This window comes from Dermacentor variabilis, chromosome 10 (genome assembly GCF_050947875.1).
Source record: "Dermacentor variabilis isolate Ectoservices chromosome 10, ASM5094787v1, whole genome shotgun sequence".
NCBI classification, from domain to species: domain Eukaryota; kingdom Metazoa; phylum Arthropoda; class Arachnida; order Ixodida; family Ixodidae; genus Dermacentor; species Dermacentor variabilis.
In genome coordinates this window covers 507,190-525,241 of record NC_134577.1, presented here as the reverse complement: position 1 = coordinate 525,241, position 18,052 = coordinate 507,190, and positions in this window count along the sequence as shown.

Here is an 18,052-nt window from a genome sequence, read left to right as displayed (position 1 = left end):
GGGCATATAACCGATGTTCCATTAGAGAATTGGTACTAAGGGAATTGGGAAGCGCAGTCGAGGACGGCGGTAAATTAAGTAGGTCGATGAAATTGGGGGAACTTGCGGGCGCAACTTGCAATCAGCTAGCGCAAGATAGAGGTGATGAGAGATCGCTGGGAGATGCCTTCATTCTGCAGTGGACGTAGAAATAGGCCGATGATGATTAAACTATTGGCGAGGGGTGTGGGGGCCCGGATGAAGTATCGTAATCAGCCGCGACCAATGATCGCGTGCTTTACTGCATGAAACTGTTGGATTATCAAATATCGGAGCTATTGAATCGTCTAGAAGCTGTCGAATTTTGTTCTGTAACAGCCACTCATCCCGACATGTTGGGGAAAACGACCTTCAGAAAGGCCGACAGCTGGGCGAGTCGATTTGTTGGCCAGTCCCCCATAGTGGATAGGAGCCACATATGTGATAGGAAGAAGACCAATCATTTTGGCAGTACTTGTCTTGTGTGGTCTTCTCTTTTTTGTTTCTTGCATCATACATCACGAAAGAAAAACGGCATTTGTCCAATGTGTAGAGACATTACAATCCCATTACAAAACTGCCCTGATTTTTTTCAATCTGCATGTGTCATTTCTAACGTCTGTCCATTTTATCTTAAGGATGTTTCGGCATAAAGCTGGAACCGCGTGGCGCGTTTTTGAATTGAATTTATTTCCATATTGAATGGGGTAAGTCTGAACTAAAAAGTGAAAGTGAAGTTCGCGAAAGCATGACGCGCGGCGAACGCCCGCACCACCGCTGACTCGTCAGCACCCACACGAGCTAGAGCCCCGTTTCAGCCACCCTACATGAGTACGGCTAAAGCCCCTTGAACTTGGCACGGTGGGCGCGCAGGGGTGCGCCGCGTTTGCCGGGTGTTCCGCTGAGCTCTTCCGCGAAGATGCGGACTTGCGCTGCGCTCTCATTGGCGGGCGCGGCAACGCGACGCGGCGCGTTCTTTATTTTTTGGTCATATGTACCGAAAGTTTGAACTCTGTAGCATGATCTTGGATTGTAGCGCGAAGTTACACGGACAGAGATTGGAGGAAAACAGGTCAGGCTGTCCGTGTCACTTCGCGCTACAATCCAAGATCATGTTACCGTACCAACTGGCCCACCTTTCTGTCCTTTTGAACGGTTATATGCTTTGAAAATATTGTTACGGGGTTAAAAACAGTCAGACGTATATTTACAGGATGTTTACAATAATCGTAGCGGCTGACAAGATGATAGACAGTGCGCAAAGTCCAGAGCGTCGTCGTCTTCCGACCAAGCTGACATCATCTTCGTCAGCGTGTCACATGACCCCCGGCGGCGGAAGCACCGGCTCGGTGCTGGTTAGGAGGCGCGCGAGTGATACAACTTAAGACGCGCGACATGGATCACGTCGGAGCGATGCTGAACCACGGTTGGCTCAAGAGGGGCGATTTCGTACGTGACGTCAGTTACTTTACGCAAGACACGGTAAGGGCCAGAGTAGCGTGAAAGTAGCTACTCCGAGAGGCCAACGCGTCGCGACGGCTACCAAAGGAGAACCAGGGTGTCCGGTGTGTAATGGACGTCACGATGGCGGGCGTCATATAAGCGCCGCTGATTGTCCTGCGACTCCACAACTCGACGTCGGTCAATATGGCGTGCTTCTTGAGCTTTGAGTATGGCTTCACGGGCGTACTCGGGCGTGGAATTCAGGCTAGCAGGCAGAATGGTGTCGAAAGGTAGCGTAGGGTTGCGGCCAAACAAGAATGGAGAGAAGCCGGCGGTATCATGGCGAGACGAATTAAAGGCGAAGGTAACGAACGGCAGCGCAACGTCCCAGTCACGATGGTCAATGGAGACATACATGGACAGCATGTCAGTAAGGGTGCGGTTAAGGCGCTCGGTTAGACCGTTCGTTTGTGGATGATAAGCAGTAGCAAGCTTGTGTTTACTCGCGCACGAGTGCAGAATGTCGTTGACAACTTTAGAAAGTAGCGGCCTCGGTCGGTGAGGAGCTGTCGAGGGGCGCCGTGGGGAAGGATGACGTTCTCTAGGAGGAAGTCGGCAACATCGGTTTCACAGCTTGTCGGAAGAGCCCGTGTGATTGCATATCGGGTGGCGTAGTCTGTTGCTACAGCAATGCACTTGTTTCCCGAATCAGACGTAGGAAAAGGGCCTACTAGATCAACACCTACACGGAAGAATGGAAGAATGGTTCTGATGGTACGTCAAGTGGTTGAAGGCGACCAGCAGAGAGAGTGGTCGGCTTTTTGCGTCGTTGACAAAGGTCACACGCAGCGACATAACGGCAGACGTACGGTAAAGACCAGGCCAATAGAAGCGCCGACGAACGCGGTCATAGGTCCGTGGCACGCTAAGGTGACCGGCAGTCGGGACATCATGAAGCTGGGCAAGAACAGTCTGACGCAGATGCTCAGGCACAACGAAGAGTCGGGCAGGGCCGTCTGGGTGCATGTTAGAGCGGTACAATATACCATCTTGGAGTTCAAACATGCGAAGGGAAAGATCGGGCGTCGTTGAAGTGAGCCGTTGAATAAGGTCTTGTAAGGAGGCGTCCCGACGTTGTTCGGCTCCAATATCGCGAAAAGCAGCCAGTGAGAGAACGGTGACAGGTATGCCGGCCGCAGAAACGTCAGGAGGGTCGACAGGATGGCGCGACAAGCAGTCTGCATCTTGATGTAACCGGCCGGTCTTGTACACAACGGAATAGTTGTATTCTTGAAGGCGCAGAGCCCAGCGGCCAAGGCGTCCTGAAGATCTTTGAGGGACGAAAGCCAACACAGAACGTGGTGATCAGTGATGACTGTGAATTGGCGGTCGTACAAATAGGGGCGGAATTTACCCACTGCCCAAACGAGAGCCAGACACTCGCGTTCGGTGATGGATAATTGCGCTCAGCAGAGGAGAGAAGGCGGCTGGCGTAGGCAATAACACGTTCTCGCCCTTGTTGTTTCTCTGCCAAGATAGCGCCAATACCGTGGCCACTGGCATCGGTACGGACTTCTGTTGGAGCTGACGTATCAAAGTGAGCGAGAATGGGCGGGGACGTAAGCAGCCCAATCAGCTCGGTGAAAGCACCAGCTTGCTCAGGGCCCCAAATGAATGCAGCGTCTTTCTTGAGGAGCTTATTTGAGAGGGCGCACAACGTTCGCAAAATTTCGGACAAACCGACGGAAGTAGGAGCAAAGGCCCAAGAAGCTGCGAACATCCTTGGCACATGTTGGCACGGGAAAGTCTTTGATGACTGCCCGTATTTTATCGGGATCAGGGCGTGCCCCAGAAGAATCGACGAGATGCCCGAGCACAGAGATTTCCCGACGACCGAAGTGGCACTTGGACGAATTTAATTGTAGCCCTGCCTGACGGAAAACAGATGGATCGTCGATAGGCGTTCGAGGTGTGTCGCAAAAGTCGGAGAAAAAACGATCACGTCGTCCAGGTAACAGAGGCAGATGGACCACTTGAAACCATGTAGGAGGGCGTCCATCATTCGTTCAAATGTGGCCGGGGCATTACATAAACGGAAAGGCATCACTTTGAACTGATACAGGCCATCGGGAGTAATAAATACTGTCTTCTCGCGGTCCATGTCGTCGACGGCAATTTGTCAGTGGCCGGAGCGAAGGTCGATGGACGAAAAATATTGTGCTCCATGCAGGCAATCCAGGGCATCGTCAATGCGTGGTAGCAGATAGACGTCTTTTGTTACCTTATTGAGGTGTCGATAATCGACGCAAAATCGCCAACTGTTGTCCTTCTTTTTAACTAGTACAACAGGGGGATGCCCATAAGCTGCAAGAAGGTTCGATGATGTCTCGAGAAAGCATCTTGTCAACTTCATGTTGGATGATTTGTCGCTCAGTAGGTGAGACGCGGTAGGGTCGCCGATGGATCGGGCTCGCATCACCGGTGTTTATTCGATGTTTTACGACAGATGTTTGTCCTAGAGGGTGCTCTCCAAGGTCGAATATGTCCCAGTATGAGGCAAGGAGGCAACGTAGTTCATTAACACGCTGGGGCGGAAGGTCGGGAGCAATCATTTTTGTTAGGGCATTCAAGTCTGAAGAGACAGGGGGCGAAGCAAGAGTTGAACACGAGGAGCTGTTACAAGTTAAAGTCGAAATGTTGTAGTCTCTGGCCGGCGTTATTTACGCCAGGGATATTCCGCGCGGGAGTACTTGTGTACAAAGTCCAAAGTTCACAAGTGGAAGGCAGGACGCGTTGTCCGAAATGGTAATGACGGTGTGAGGAAAAGCGACGTTATACGATAGCAGGACATCCGGATTAGGGGATACGATGTAGTCACCGTCTGGTATAGGTGGAACGGGGGAGACACCTATGTAGGTAACGGCACGGTGTGGGAGGCGAATATGCTCTGTGGAACATAGCCGTATCGGAGCACTATCGGGAGGGCCAATAGCAGCAGGTAGAGCCGAGTTGCACAACACCAGCAGAACAGTCTATCAAAGCGGAATGTGTAGACAGAATGTCAAGGCCCAGAATGAGGTCGTGAGGGCAATGCTCTAGAACGTAAAATAAAACAGAAGTATGATGTCCGGCGACACTCACGCGAGCCGGACACGCCAATAACGGCTGGTGTTCCACCGTCGGCGACTTGGACCACAAGTGACGGGGCAGGAGTCAGGACTTTCTTGAGACGATTCCGAAGCTGAGCATTCATCAGATATGTGCGCGCAAGTGTCAATCAGAGCCGTAGCAGGTACGCCATCCACATTCACTTTAATGAGGTTCTGATGTGTGGGCAACATCAGAAGAGGATTTTTGCGTCGGGTCGGTTTGGCAGCATCACCTCCAGATGCTGCACCCGTTAGTTTTCCGGAAGGGTGCGCCGGAAGGAGCTAGGGGACGGTGATCGGCGAGATGGGGGCGATCGGGAGAAGCGGCGACGTGGCGAAGGAGAGCGGATAGAGCGGGTAGGCAGAGAAGTGTCGCCAGAATGTACTGGCTGCGTTTTCGGGGGGAACCGAGGAGCAGCATGAGGGCCGTGGGATGGGAGGTAGGGCCAGGGGGTCGAAATCCACGAAGACCGGCAGTGACGTGAAATATGGCCGATACGGCCACAAGTGAAGCATATAGGCTTGTCGTCTGGAGTGCGCCATTCGGCTGGATTGCGATACCGCGTTGGGGCATTCAGGCTACGGGTGCGTATGACAGTGCTGGACGGAGTGTAGCCAGGTCGATTAACTGGACAGACGTTGGTCAAGCCAATGTTGACCAATTCCTGGCGCACGACGGACTGTATCAATGAGGCGGTCGCCTGGCAATTGTCGGGGCCATGGGTTGGGGTTGTGACAGGAGATGCGGCCTCTATTTCACGTCGGATGATATGTTAGACGTCATCAGAGCGATTGGGCGTGGGCGGACTGTGGTGGTCTTAGGTGGACGTGGCAGCCGTGTTGGGAAGGCGGGGAAATGGCTGGGCAATGCGGCGACTCTTGGCTTCATCAAACCGCCGGCATTCGGTAATAATGGCTTGCATAGTGGAAGAATTCTTGAAAACGAGGTGAAAGGCATCATCTGCTATGCCCTTAATGACGTGTGCAACTTTATCAGGTTCGGACATCTTCGGATCCTCTTTGCGGCACAGACCGAGCACGTCCTGGATGTACGTGAGGTAGGATTCAGTGCACGTCTGGACACTCGAAGCGAGGTCTATTTGGGCGGCGCGCTGACGTCCAACAGGCTTGCCAAACAAATCTTTCAGCTTCTGTTTACAAATGTCCCAGCTGCTTCTCCTCGTCGGTCTGAAACCATACGGCGCGCCGTGCCCGCGAGATAAAATATCAAATTAGCGAGCATGATGGTCTGATCCCAGTGGTTGCTGGAGCTCACCCGCTCATATAGTTTAAGCCAGTCTTCAACATCAGTGTCGTCGGTGCCAGAAAAGGTTCCTGGGTCGCGGGATTGTGCTAGAATGACGGTGGGCGTAGGCGCCGACGGGCCCGAAGCATCCTCGCCTTGTGCTGGCATTGTAGATGCAGCCAAGGAGCGCCCGCTGCGTAAAACCGTCTTGATAATGATCCCGCAACCTCCACCAAAAATGTTACGGGCTTAAAAAAAGTCAGACGTATATTTACAGGATATTTACAATAATCGTAGCGGCTGACAAGATGGTAGACAGCGCGCGAAGTCCAGGGCGTCGTCTTCTTCCGACCAAGCTGACATCTTCGTCAGCGTGTCACAATATTTACGAAATACCTGCTTTTTCCCCAATTTTTATGCGTTATACAAAGCATTTAGTTGCTTTTCGCGGTTTTCTCGGTAAACAGGCACGGTGTTTATATTTCGTTGAAATAGGAACCGTGTCCTGAGTGACGAGCGAGAAATGCTTGATCTGTGGGGGCTCATTGCAGCCCTTGTAGAATGTTACTTATTCAAGCGTTCCAAGGTGTCATGCTGCCGTTATTCAAGATGTATCCCCGATAAAACTTAGACCGCTGCTCTGACCTAATTACAGTTACAACCGAGGTCAAATTTTGCGAACATGGGGATAACGCTATGCCAAGTGTGTGTGCGATGTTAAATGCGTGTTGATTGAATGCAGCTTATGCAAAAAAAAAAAAAAAATCTTAGAAGCGTTCGAAAGTGTTGAGCTGCCGTTATCAGCTGCGTTTCCCAAATGTTGAAGATAACTGCATTTCACATACTTTATATCTAGAAGGAATGGATGCAGCTTAAGTGCAATATGTGTCGCGAAGTTTTAACGTTTCTGGTTTATTTAGAAGGGTTACAAATAATCATTGAACCTTCGGGTTTCTTTTCTTTTTTTAATGCATGTGTATATCGGGGGTTTGCCTGGTGTCCTCACTGAACTAAACAAAGCAGCTTTGTGTTTGGTAACAGTATTAGAAAGCGATGCATGTAGGCAAAGTGGGTAACTGTAGAAATAATTACGTGCGTTCTGGAGCGAGTGTGTCTAACGAACGGGGCAGAATTTAGCCCGTTGCCCTGGCTGAAATACAAATGTCACAAATATCAAATTTAGCGAAAATGGGGGGGGGGGGGGAACACTATAAAAAAAATCTGCGAAGGTAAACGAGTTAGATCAAGAACAAAACTTTAGTAAATGTCTTCTGTTTTAAAACGCGTGATACGGCCACTATCAGCTGTGCCTCGCATTGTCCCGATGGCTGTAGGTAACATGTTTAGATTTCGCGGGAATGGGAAGGATAGTCATGGTAAGTGCGATGTAGGACAGAAGCTTTGCGTTCCTGGTTCAGTCAGAAGCTTTGCGAATAATTACAGTACCCTCGTGATTTTTTTCTATTTTCATGCGTCATAAGACGTTGGTAATTGGTTTCTCCGAGGTCCTCAGTGAACTAATCAAGGCACCTTGGGAATATTTGGCGAAAATAAGGGGCGCGTTATGAGTAATGTGTAGGCTAAGATCAAAGTGAAAAGGCATAATGGCATTTTCAGTAAATTACGCATGCAAGCAATCGGGAGCTTTGTCAATGTGTTTTACGACCAAAGCACAATTTATGTCGCTGCTTTGGGAAAACTAGGAACGAACCGAGATCAAGGGATAACGTAAAGTTATTACAATGTGTTCATATGTTCATATTCCCATTTCCTGATGTCCAATTTACGTAACCACCGACGCAAGCATCGCGTGGTAGCCCGCGGCGTTGTTTTAAGCGCCCAGTCAAACGGCCTCGTCTCTCTCTCTCTCTCTCTCTCTCTGTCTCTCTCATGGGCGCCGCCATAATGTGTTTAATAATTCGTACGCAGTGGAGCCATCTGTGGGCATTTTGCATGCTGGCTTGGGCGGGCGCGCTGGGTTTCGCTCTCGCACAGTATGTTACGTGGTGTCTTTTACGTGGAAAATGGTTCTGTGAGACTCGCTCGAGTGATTGAAGCCTGCATGTCGGAGTTTTTGTTGGCATTGAGGTGCATGGGGCACCCAGCGCGATATGCGCATGCGTCTTTGAGCCTACAATAAGCCTTGGAGGTGAGCTACGTATTTTTAAAAAATTAGGTTCACGTATGTGACCTTACTGCTACATTCTCACTGTAACTACGAGCTGTGTTTTAGCAGCAGTGAATGCCTGTCGTGGTTGCATAGTGGCTATTGTGTTGGGCTGCTGAGCACGTGGTCGCGGGGTGGAATCCCGGCCACGGCGGCCGCATTTCAGTGGAGGCGAAATGTGAAAACACCAGTGAACTTAGATTTAGGTGCACGTTAGAAAACGCCAAATGGTCCAAATTTCTGGAGTCCCCCACTACGGCGTGCCTCATAATCAGATCGTGGTTTTGGCCCGTAAAACCCCATAGCTTAATGTTTAGGATTGAATAAAGGAACATACGCAACGATCGTAACAGCGTGAGTGCCTTTCTGCGACGGAATAAGTGCTCCTGTTTATACCTTTACAAGCCCTCAAGTTGTCATTTTAGACATGACGCGACTACCTCGTTTGGTGGACGTCGTTTAGGCCCTCGAATAAAATAGTTTTGTTGCGATAGCAATTACATGGACACCCCGAGTGAATTTTTGCCGTCGGCGTCTGGGTGAAGTTTGGTATATATTTAAGGATATGAGTGCTATATATTTCACGCCATATGACATGCGGTATATACGGGTTATACTGCCACACCATTCTATCACTAAAGTTGCTTATGTCAGGTCCTACATCCTTGACAAAATTGCTCCTCAGAATTTTGAGGATTGCAGCCCGCAAATAAATGTCGTGAAAGAAAACACTGACAGCCGCATGCATATTATCTTAAATAATTTCAAACCCAAGTATTAAAAGTGCGAAACAATAATAGAGGTCAAACCTGAAAATGATGTATTTGGATTGGTGCGGCTGTGCATTACCTCGGAGATCGGCCCAGGAACGAGGTTTGAAACATACCCGATACGCAAAAGTGGTAGTACAGTCGCTAAGACGTTGACTTTAATTAATAAACATAACTGAAGTTGTCCAATGGCAGGATTCAAACGCAGAAGCACTAGCACAACAGCTCCTTTTACTTATTCGGCTTACGTTTAGGCCATTTCTGCCACTACAGCTACGAGTCTTACACTTAGCGTAATATACTAGCATGTTTCTATCGCATTCATTTCTTCGCCCTTTGTCAAAACTAATATTTTTACTCGGTAATAACAACATACCGTAGTGTGAATCACACTTGTCGAGCGTTCGAGTGGCCGGATGTGGACTGCCCCAGCATACGATGCAGTGGTAGAGGCTGGGTGGAGGATGCGGCTTGACCATGCCCACGTGTTTAAGAATTTGCAAGTCACAAGGGCATGAAAACCCCCGTTTCTTTATTTTCGGTCTTGTTCGTCTTGTCTACGACGCACTCGCCCGTTTTACGGAATTCTTATGCGATCCCCTTGGATATTGCTGCTTTAAAAGGCGAGGCTATGCCAACCTCGTGCAGTGATCCCTGTGTTGAACCACGCCATCTGCCTCATACCGGTGGCTGACGTAAACATAGCGCTGTGATTTCAAGTCTCGTTAACTTAAAATACCTGAGAACGATGCCGGTGGCTTACCCTAATGTCGATGGAGTGTTTTAGTTTGGCGTTTTTCCGCTCCGCTGCTGAGCGGAGCGGAAGCGCGAATGCGCTTGCGCCCCTCCGTTTAGCCGAAAGCGGGCTAGCGGAGCGACAAACACGGTCCGCTTACAAGCTGCCTGAGAGGAGCGTGTTGCACAGCGCATTCGCTAGCGTTGGCATCAGAAAGGATTGGATTGGATGCATAGGCAAGCTCGCTTGCTATCACGTGGCTTTCCTCAAGACTGCGCTTTATTTTCCACTGGATACGTGGAACATAAATGCGGCTTGAGATTTTGTGGCTCATGGACGTGCTTTTCAGGGCTCCGCGGCGGCGACGAAATCGTTTTTGTGCATGCTTTGAGCTTGCTTCTGTTTTTGATTTGCTCATTTTTCTTAACCGTTAAATAATAATTGGGTAGGTTTTTTTTATCTCTCTCTTGTTTCGTGTATATTTGGTATTCCAGGATAGTCAGAGCGTCCTCGCGCCACGTGTTTCAACACGTGCAACCGGGTGGGACGTTGTCCTTATAGCCTTCAAATAGTAGCTTGAAAGTGACGGCACTAATAGTGCTGTCAATAATAGCTATCAATAATTTTACTGTGTGCGTTTTGGTAGGAAAGTGAAAGTGTGGCCGCGTGGTTGAACACGTACGAAAGCGTGTCATACCTTAAGTCTGCGGCATTGTTTTTAAAACATTGGTGAGAATTAGTTTCCGACATTTTAAGGATTTAGATCCTGTGCGTACCGGCTTTAGCTAGAAGGCACATGCTCTGCATTATAGTATTTGTATTAGAAAAAAGCCGTGCAATACATGGCCAGAAAGCCGGGAAAGCGGGCATTCTGCGGGCGGTCCCTCAAGGCAGATAAGGGGACGCATGAGAACGGAGAGGGAATCGAGTCAATCGGCACACACTGTCGATGCTAGGCTGAAGAAAATGGAGGCTTTCCAGGAAGAGCTTGTCAAACAGGTTGAAGAGCTCAAAAAGGAGCTAAATAGGAAGCGTGATGCACGGAACGTAGTGGGAAAAGGACGAAGTAGCCAAGGAAAAGCTGAAAATGGCCGCCATTGTGAACGAGGATGGTTGTGACAATGGAGCGCATTCCGCCGACGTGACAGGAGAGGAAGTGCCAGCAAAGTACATGGAATGCGTGCAACGTGGTGAGGGGTTAGATGGAAAGAGCGGCACCTACCTTGGCGCAACGCGAAAAAAGCAGGAGCGGAGGCGTCAGTGCCACTTGTCAAAGCTGAATCGCGCGCAAACGGACAAAGGGAAGCAGGAACTGAGAATGAAATTATGGGGTTTTATATGCCAAAACCACTTTCTAATTATGAGGCACGCCGTAGTGGAGGACTCCAGAAATTTCGACCACCTGGGGATCTATAACGTGTGCTGAAGTTAAGTACACGGGTGCTTTCGCATTTCGCCCCCATCGAAATGCGGCAGAGCCATGGCGGGGATGCGATCCCGTGACCTCATCCTCAATGGCCCAACGCCATAGCCATTGAGCAACCACGGCAGGTCAGGGAGAGGTAGGAGAGAGTGAAATGGTGATTATCGCCGGCGACTGAAATCTGGTTAGATGCTCAGAAGCAATTTGGTGAGAGGGTGAAAGGCGATAAAAGAGTGGTGGTTGGGACATTTCCAGGGTGGACACTGGGTTCTGTCATGGAGCGCGTAAAAGAAAAGCTCGCGGAAAATGCCCACGTGCGTAACCTTGTCATGGTAGCAGGTGGGCTAAATGACGTCTTAAACAGGAAAAGGACAGGACTAGCCCGGTGACAGCGCTCGGCGAAGGGGGTGGACGACTTGCGCGAGCTATCTCGTCGGGTGCAGATCGTGGTGTGCACGGTGCCGAAGGTGCCTATACGTGACAGTCGCGTACAAAGAGCCATAGTGGTTGCTAATTAGGCGATATGGAAAATGAGCGGAGAGAAAGGCTTCGAGGTTGTCGAAGTAAACAGGCAAGTGAGAAGTTGTGGTGGTTTTAAACGAGACGAGATCCACTTCAATTACAGGCTGGCACGAGAAGTGGGCTGGCGACTTGGTGGTCGCGCTGTTGCTTTCTTAGGGGGCCCGCGTGCGCTCAGGAGGCCAGAGTAGATAGTAATGAAGGAGGTCCCCTAGGGAAACCTCAGAAGTGCATCGCCGTCGATAACAGAAAAAGGAGGAAAGCAAGAGAGGTCGCCATGCAATAGGCTACATAAACATGCAGGGCGGCAGAAAAAAAGTAAAATTGGGCACCATATTGAGCAACAGTTAAATAGAGAACAAATAGGGGTGTATGATCTTACAAAAATGCACCTTAGAGACTCGGAAGAGCCGCCAGTGATTGAGGAGGGTGCAACAGAACTAAATCGGAAAGGGAGGGGGAGTCGGAATGCTCATCCATCAGGGAGCCAAATGGAGAAGAGTAAATTCACAATGTCAAGAGCATCTTTGGTTATCAGGTACAATGAGTGGGAAAGAAACTTGTCTGGGAGTTACATATTTGTGGACCGGAAAAAATTGCACAGAGAAAAATAAAGAATTAGTAGAATGCATAAGCGCTGATAACAAGGGTTTCGGGAATGGTGCTGAGATTGTCCTATTAGGTGACATGAATGCCCACATACAGGATTTAGATGGCTATACCGACAATAACGGGAAGTCAATGCTAAACCTTTGCGAGCAATATAACCTCGTGATCGTTAATATAGGGCCTAAGTGTGAAGGGCAGATCACGTGGGAAGTGGGAAACCGGCAATCGACCACTGATTACTGTCTGATGACAGAAGGAATTCACGATAAGTTGAGAGAAATGGTCATCGATGAGGAAGGGTTTAGCAGCATAGGGAGTGACCATAAACGCATCATTTTGCAAATGGGATATGTAGTTGGGAAAGAGAGCAAGGAAAGCAAAATGGCCAGTCCAAATTTGAACGCTGAACAAATAACAAATAGACTCTTGGCAAATGGCCAAGAGTGGGAATATAGTGAGCTTCAAGTTGCAATAACGACAGAAATACGGAAAGAGAAACAACACTTTCCTTGGAAAGTAAAAAAACCGGAAAGCTGGTGGGACAGGTAGACACGAGAAGCTATTGCCGAACGACAGAAAGCATCCCGAGAGCACAGGCAGGCAAAAAAGGCGCATTTGCCGCAGGATAAAGTAGCCAGTAAATGGGAAATATACCGGGAGATAGAGTCTATGGTTCAAATACTGGTGCAAGCAAAGATAAAAGGTGAAAGAACGTTGGTTGTCAGAAATACGTGAGAACAAGAAGGCCGCACCTAGAATATTTTGGAACCACATAAAATTATTAGACAGGAAGTCAACAACAACAACAAATCCTAGACGAACATGGGAACAAATTGAAAGGGGAAGCGGCATTAAATTGCATCCGAAAAGTGACAGTCGAATCTTTCCAAGAAAATGACGAGGTTGTGTTTGAAGAAAAATAGCATGAAAGAGAAGCAGGTGGAAAAGAAGCTGGTGCTGACAAATTTCAACTGGAAGAAAGCCGAAGAGTAAATTTCTAAGCGCACAGCCACAGGGATAGACGAGGTTCCCGTTAGGTTGGTTAATGAAAATGAACTAAGACCAAATAATAAGGAAGCTCTTGTGAAAACATTGAAAAAAAACTTTTAAAAGATAGACGAATACCAGAAAGTTGGCGACAAAGTAGAATGAATTTAATTTATAAAGGTAAGGTGGAGAAAGATAGCATTCACTCGTATAGACCGTTGACCATTACATCGGTAATATACAGGCTAGCAATGCACATGTACTCAATCAAATTAAAGCTGAAGGCATGGGCAGAGAATAATGGCATTTTGGGTGAACTGAGAATGGCTTGAGAATAAGGCGTTTGGATGACAACTTATTTGTTCTTACTCAGTGTATTGAAATATCAAGAGTAGAAAGCAGTTATATGTGGCCTTTTTAGACATTACAGGAGGGCATCGCAACGTAGACCGCAACATTTTGTGGGATATTCTGGAAGGGGAAGGCTTAGGTAACGATTGTCTACAGCTTTTGAGAGAGATTTACCTATAAAATACCGTTTGCGTTGAATGGGAAGGGATGAGGAGCGCGGAGAAACTTCATATCAACAAGGGACTGAGGCAGGGGTGCCCTTTATCCCCACTGCTGTTTAGGATGTTCATGGTGAGGATGGAGAGGGCGCTAGAAGGAAGTAGTATCGGGTTTTATCTCTAACACAAACAGGCATCTGCAGTAGTAGAGCAGCAGCTTCCAGGTTTATTTTATGCAGACGATATTGTATTGCTAGCTAACAAGCAAAGCGATTTGCAACGTCTGGCTAATATCTGTGGACAGGAAGGCAAGAATTTAGGTTTGAAATTTAGTGTTAGAAAATCAGGTGTTATGGCATTCTATGAAATCAGCGAACAGACAGTGGCAATACAGGGCCAGCAAGTACCTCGGGTAAGATAATATAAATGCCCTGGTCTATGGATAAACGAAGGGAATAGATGTATGGAAACCGGGAAAAATAACAGTCAAGGGGAAGAAAAATGCAGCCATAATGGAGCGCAGAGAGCTATGGGGATACAATAGGTACGAGGTGCTCGGGGGTATGTGGAAAGGTGTAATGGTTGCACGACTTACTTTTGGAAATGCGGTTGTTTGCTTGAAATCAGGGGTACAAGCAGGACTCGATTGGACCAAAGGTCAGTGGGACACCTCGCATTGGTCGCTCACGGGAAAACTAGAAATGAAGCTGTGCAGGGTGATATGGGCTGGACTAGTTTTGGAGTGAGCGAAGCTCGCAGTGAAATTGATTATGAAGAACGACTGGGGAATAAGGAAGAAAGTAAATGGGCTGGGAGAGTGTTAAGGTATATGTACAGGAAAAACAATGATTCACAGTGGAGGAAAAGAATTTGGAAGCTTACCAGCAAGTATGCGGCCTGTAGCCTGAGCAAAAAAGAACGTAAAGCGGGAAGTCGGAGATGCTGAGATAATCTCATGCGTCGTCTGCTAGCGAGCGCGCGACCGTGGCGCGGACGCTGACGGACGCCCAGTTTTTCTCGCAGAAAGCGTAAGAAATTCTGTGCAGTAACATTTTATATGGTTTTACTTGCTTTGGTGCGCCCCCGACTCTTGTCGGTCGGTAGCAATTATAGTTTTAGCCGGGTGAACGGCTATTTTTAACACTGTTTTCTAAAGGTAACACGTAATTTTTGCCACAGCTATAAGCCGCCTATCTGCAACATGAAGCTACGGAAGACAGTTTTATTGATGTGTCATTCTACGCGCGCTTCTTGTTGGTGGAAGATTGATCAGGGACAATGATCATAGATAACAGTATTATTGTGAAGTAAACGAGGTTTATTAACTGTGTGGCGTGAAGAGATGCAGATGATCAATGCACTTATAGGTAAGTCTAAGGGTACATAGACATACATATCCGCGACATAGATTTGAGAGAAAAATTATATATACCAGATGCACTGGCTGAAGAAGTCCAGACCGGAGTAAGCGTGTTTCCTTTAAAAGCTGCACCAGCCCCCAGGTGAACCAACCGACTTCCCGAGAAAAGGAATCGACAATTAGCCACGTACAGACGAAACATCAACAGAATCGTACATGCATATGACAAAACTGAAGAAGCCTTTATCGATGAGACAGCCGCAAGGTATTCATCTCGGGCTAAGGCAGCAATTCACCCAGATTACACAGGCACCAAAAACACAATTAGACGAAGAGATTAGCGAAGCGGAATTGAGAGCAACTCTACAAAAGCTTAACACTGCATTCGCGCCGGGACTGGACGGAATAACAGACAAGACAATCCGAAATCTCGATGATGCCTCTCTAGAACAACTTGCCAAGTATATTGCCACGACAAACTTGGTGACATTCAAGTTGCGCGCCCTTTGCATTGGGCACTGTGCACGCCGTACAGTGGTGTTCAGCAACAGGCAGCGATCTTCGTGGCACGGGCAGCCAGTTGGACCCGGCTCGCATGCGCCACGCGCACGAGGTGTCACGCGAGGAGAAGAGGAGGACGGTTCGAGCCCAGTTTGAGAACGTTCGCGACTGCCGCGGATTTCTGCACGACCGCAGTGACTTTTGCTTGTGGGCACAAGTTCGCCTTTAATAAATATCCTTGTTTTACTAACATCGTTACAATATAAACGAATGCTAGCAATCCGGTACAATGCTACAACAATGAAAACGGCCCAGATTATTCTATTACCTAAACCAGGCAAGCGGCTACAGTTGGAGAACCTGAGACCAATTTCACTCACGTTCTGTGTGGGCGAACTCGTGGAGAACGTTGTCCTAATGAGACTGACCCACTGTCTCGAACGACGCTATCCCGCCTACAATGTTTGGCTTCCGGAGAAATTTGTCTACACAGGATGCAATGCTCCAGCTTAGGCATCGAATTATAGATAACACAAGTTGGAACACCCAAGCTATCCTAGGACGATCTAAAAAAAGCTTTTGACAGTTTTACCCACGAAACAATATTAAACAGAATAAATTAGCTAGGCTTAGACCAGCGATTATGCAGTTATATACGAGACTTTCTTACTAACAGGAAAGCACACATTAATATAGGAGACCTTAACTCCGAAGAACTACAGATCGCAAGCGCAGGTACGCCCCAAGGTTCAGTAATATCGCCGATGTTGTTTAATCTGGCTCTTATCGTATTACCAGTAAAGCTAAAGGAAAACGATGGCATCAAGCATACCATCTACGCTGATGATATCACCCCCTGGCTGAGCGATGGCAACGATGGACAGGTTGAAAACACATTACAACGTGTAATAGAAGTAGTTGAACAATACCTAGCAGGAACCAGACTGGCGTGCTCGGCAGAGAAATCTGAACTCATTTATGTACCATCGCGACGTGGCCGAAAACCACGCAACTGCGAGGAACGCACGAAACAATCCGGAAATTCACCCAACTACGGCAGATGGTATGCCCATACCCAAGGTTCACAAGATCAGCGTATTGGGCCTCATCATTGAAAGTAACGGCTACAATGGAGCGATCATACGCAAATTAGACAATATAACATCTTAAATCATGCGGCTGAATAGCCAACAAACAGTGGAAGGAAAGAGAGCAATCTGCTTGGACTAGTCCAAGTGTTCATAATAAGCAGAATAGTATACGTGGCATCGTACCTACGATGGTACTCGTCAGAAAAATACAAATTAGATTGCTTAACCAGAAAAATCTGCAAGTAATCGGACTCGCCATCAAATGGAATGGCACTCAATAGTTATTTGAATTATTGGACGTTAATATGAACAACACTGCTACGAAAAAGATTGCCCATGTACTCCGACTGAATCGGGGAGACTGGGAAGTCTTTACCAATGTAATCTCCGTGGCTTGTGTGGCGATCACCTCCAGCGTGCCAGCAGGCGAAATGAATGAGAAAAATAATAGTCCAGTCGAATGGTGTTTGGTATTCAGAATCCACTATTAAAAATATCCAATATCAGCTTCCGTTTGAACGTAACGCATAACAACACTTGCATTCTCGAAGGTGTGGGGCCGGTGCAAGTGGGGACTCATTCCGAATCATTGTGCTGCTAGATAGTTGTCAGGAAGGAAGCGTGTACACCACGTCTCGAACAAGTATAACCCTTTATTGCCTCGCCTCGGCCTCCCCACCTCTCCGTGTCCGTGTTGATGAAGTCGCTCTGTCCGATGGCGTCATCTCTCGGCCTTGCGGTGGTTGTCTTCGCCACACAGTCCTTACACGTATCCCCACCATGGACGTCCGACTCTGGAGTTTTGCAAGACGCGTAGCGCCACCTGCCGTTGCGAAGAGGCAGTAATTGAGTAGTGCGAAGCCCGACTCCCTTGCTAAGTTGCCTATGCAGCTAGCGACTGCGAAACAACGATTTAACTAGATTTTGTTCCATATTGCGAGTGTTTTGCGCATTTAACACCCAGACAGAGAGCTATGAATTTCTACGGTAGTCGGACGCGCCGCCGAACTGCCATAAAGCGCTTTCTGGCTCACTCTTCAGACTGATGGCGGAAACGACGGCGACCGCGATAGCTCCGCGCGCTACGAAGAAACGCCGCAATCGACGCTACTGTTGTGTTGTTAATTGCCATGAACGTGAAGGACGGAATAACAACGTTCAGTTTTACCGATTTCAATCGCGATCGTTTGAAGGGGAAAGGCGAGAGCGCTGGATACGGGCCGTTCAACCTGTTGGGTAATCGGATTACTTGCATTCCCCACAACACAGCGGCTCGCATGAGAAAGTGCGACAATTTTGTTCTTCTGTAATTGTGTTGCGTAGCCCTGACGGGGGACCGCGGTAACTAAGCGAAAACTCAAGAATCTGCAGCCGCCACTTCGTCGGTAACAGAAAAAACAACGTTGCGAACTATCCTGCTTATGTGCCATCGATATCTCCACCTTTTAACAGACGTCCGCCTCCGCTTGACTCAACAGGTGGAACGGAGAGATCTGGCAGGTCAGCTTGACCAAACATTTTGTT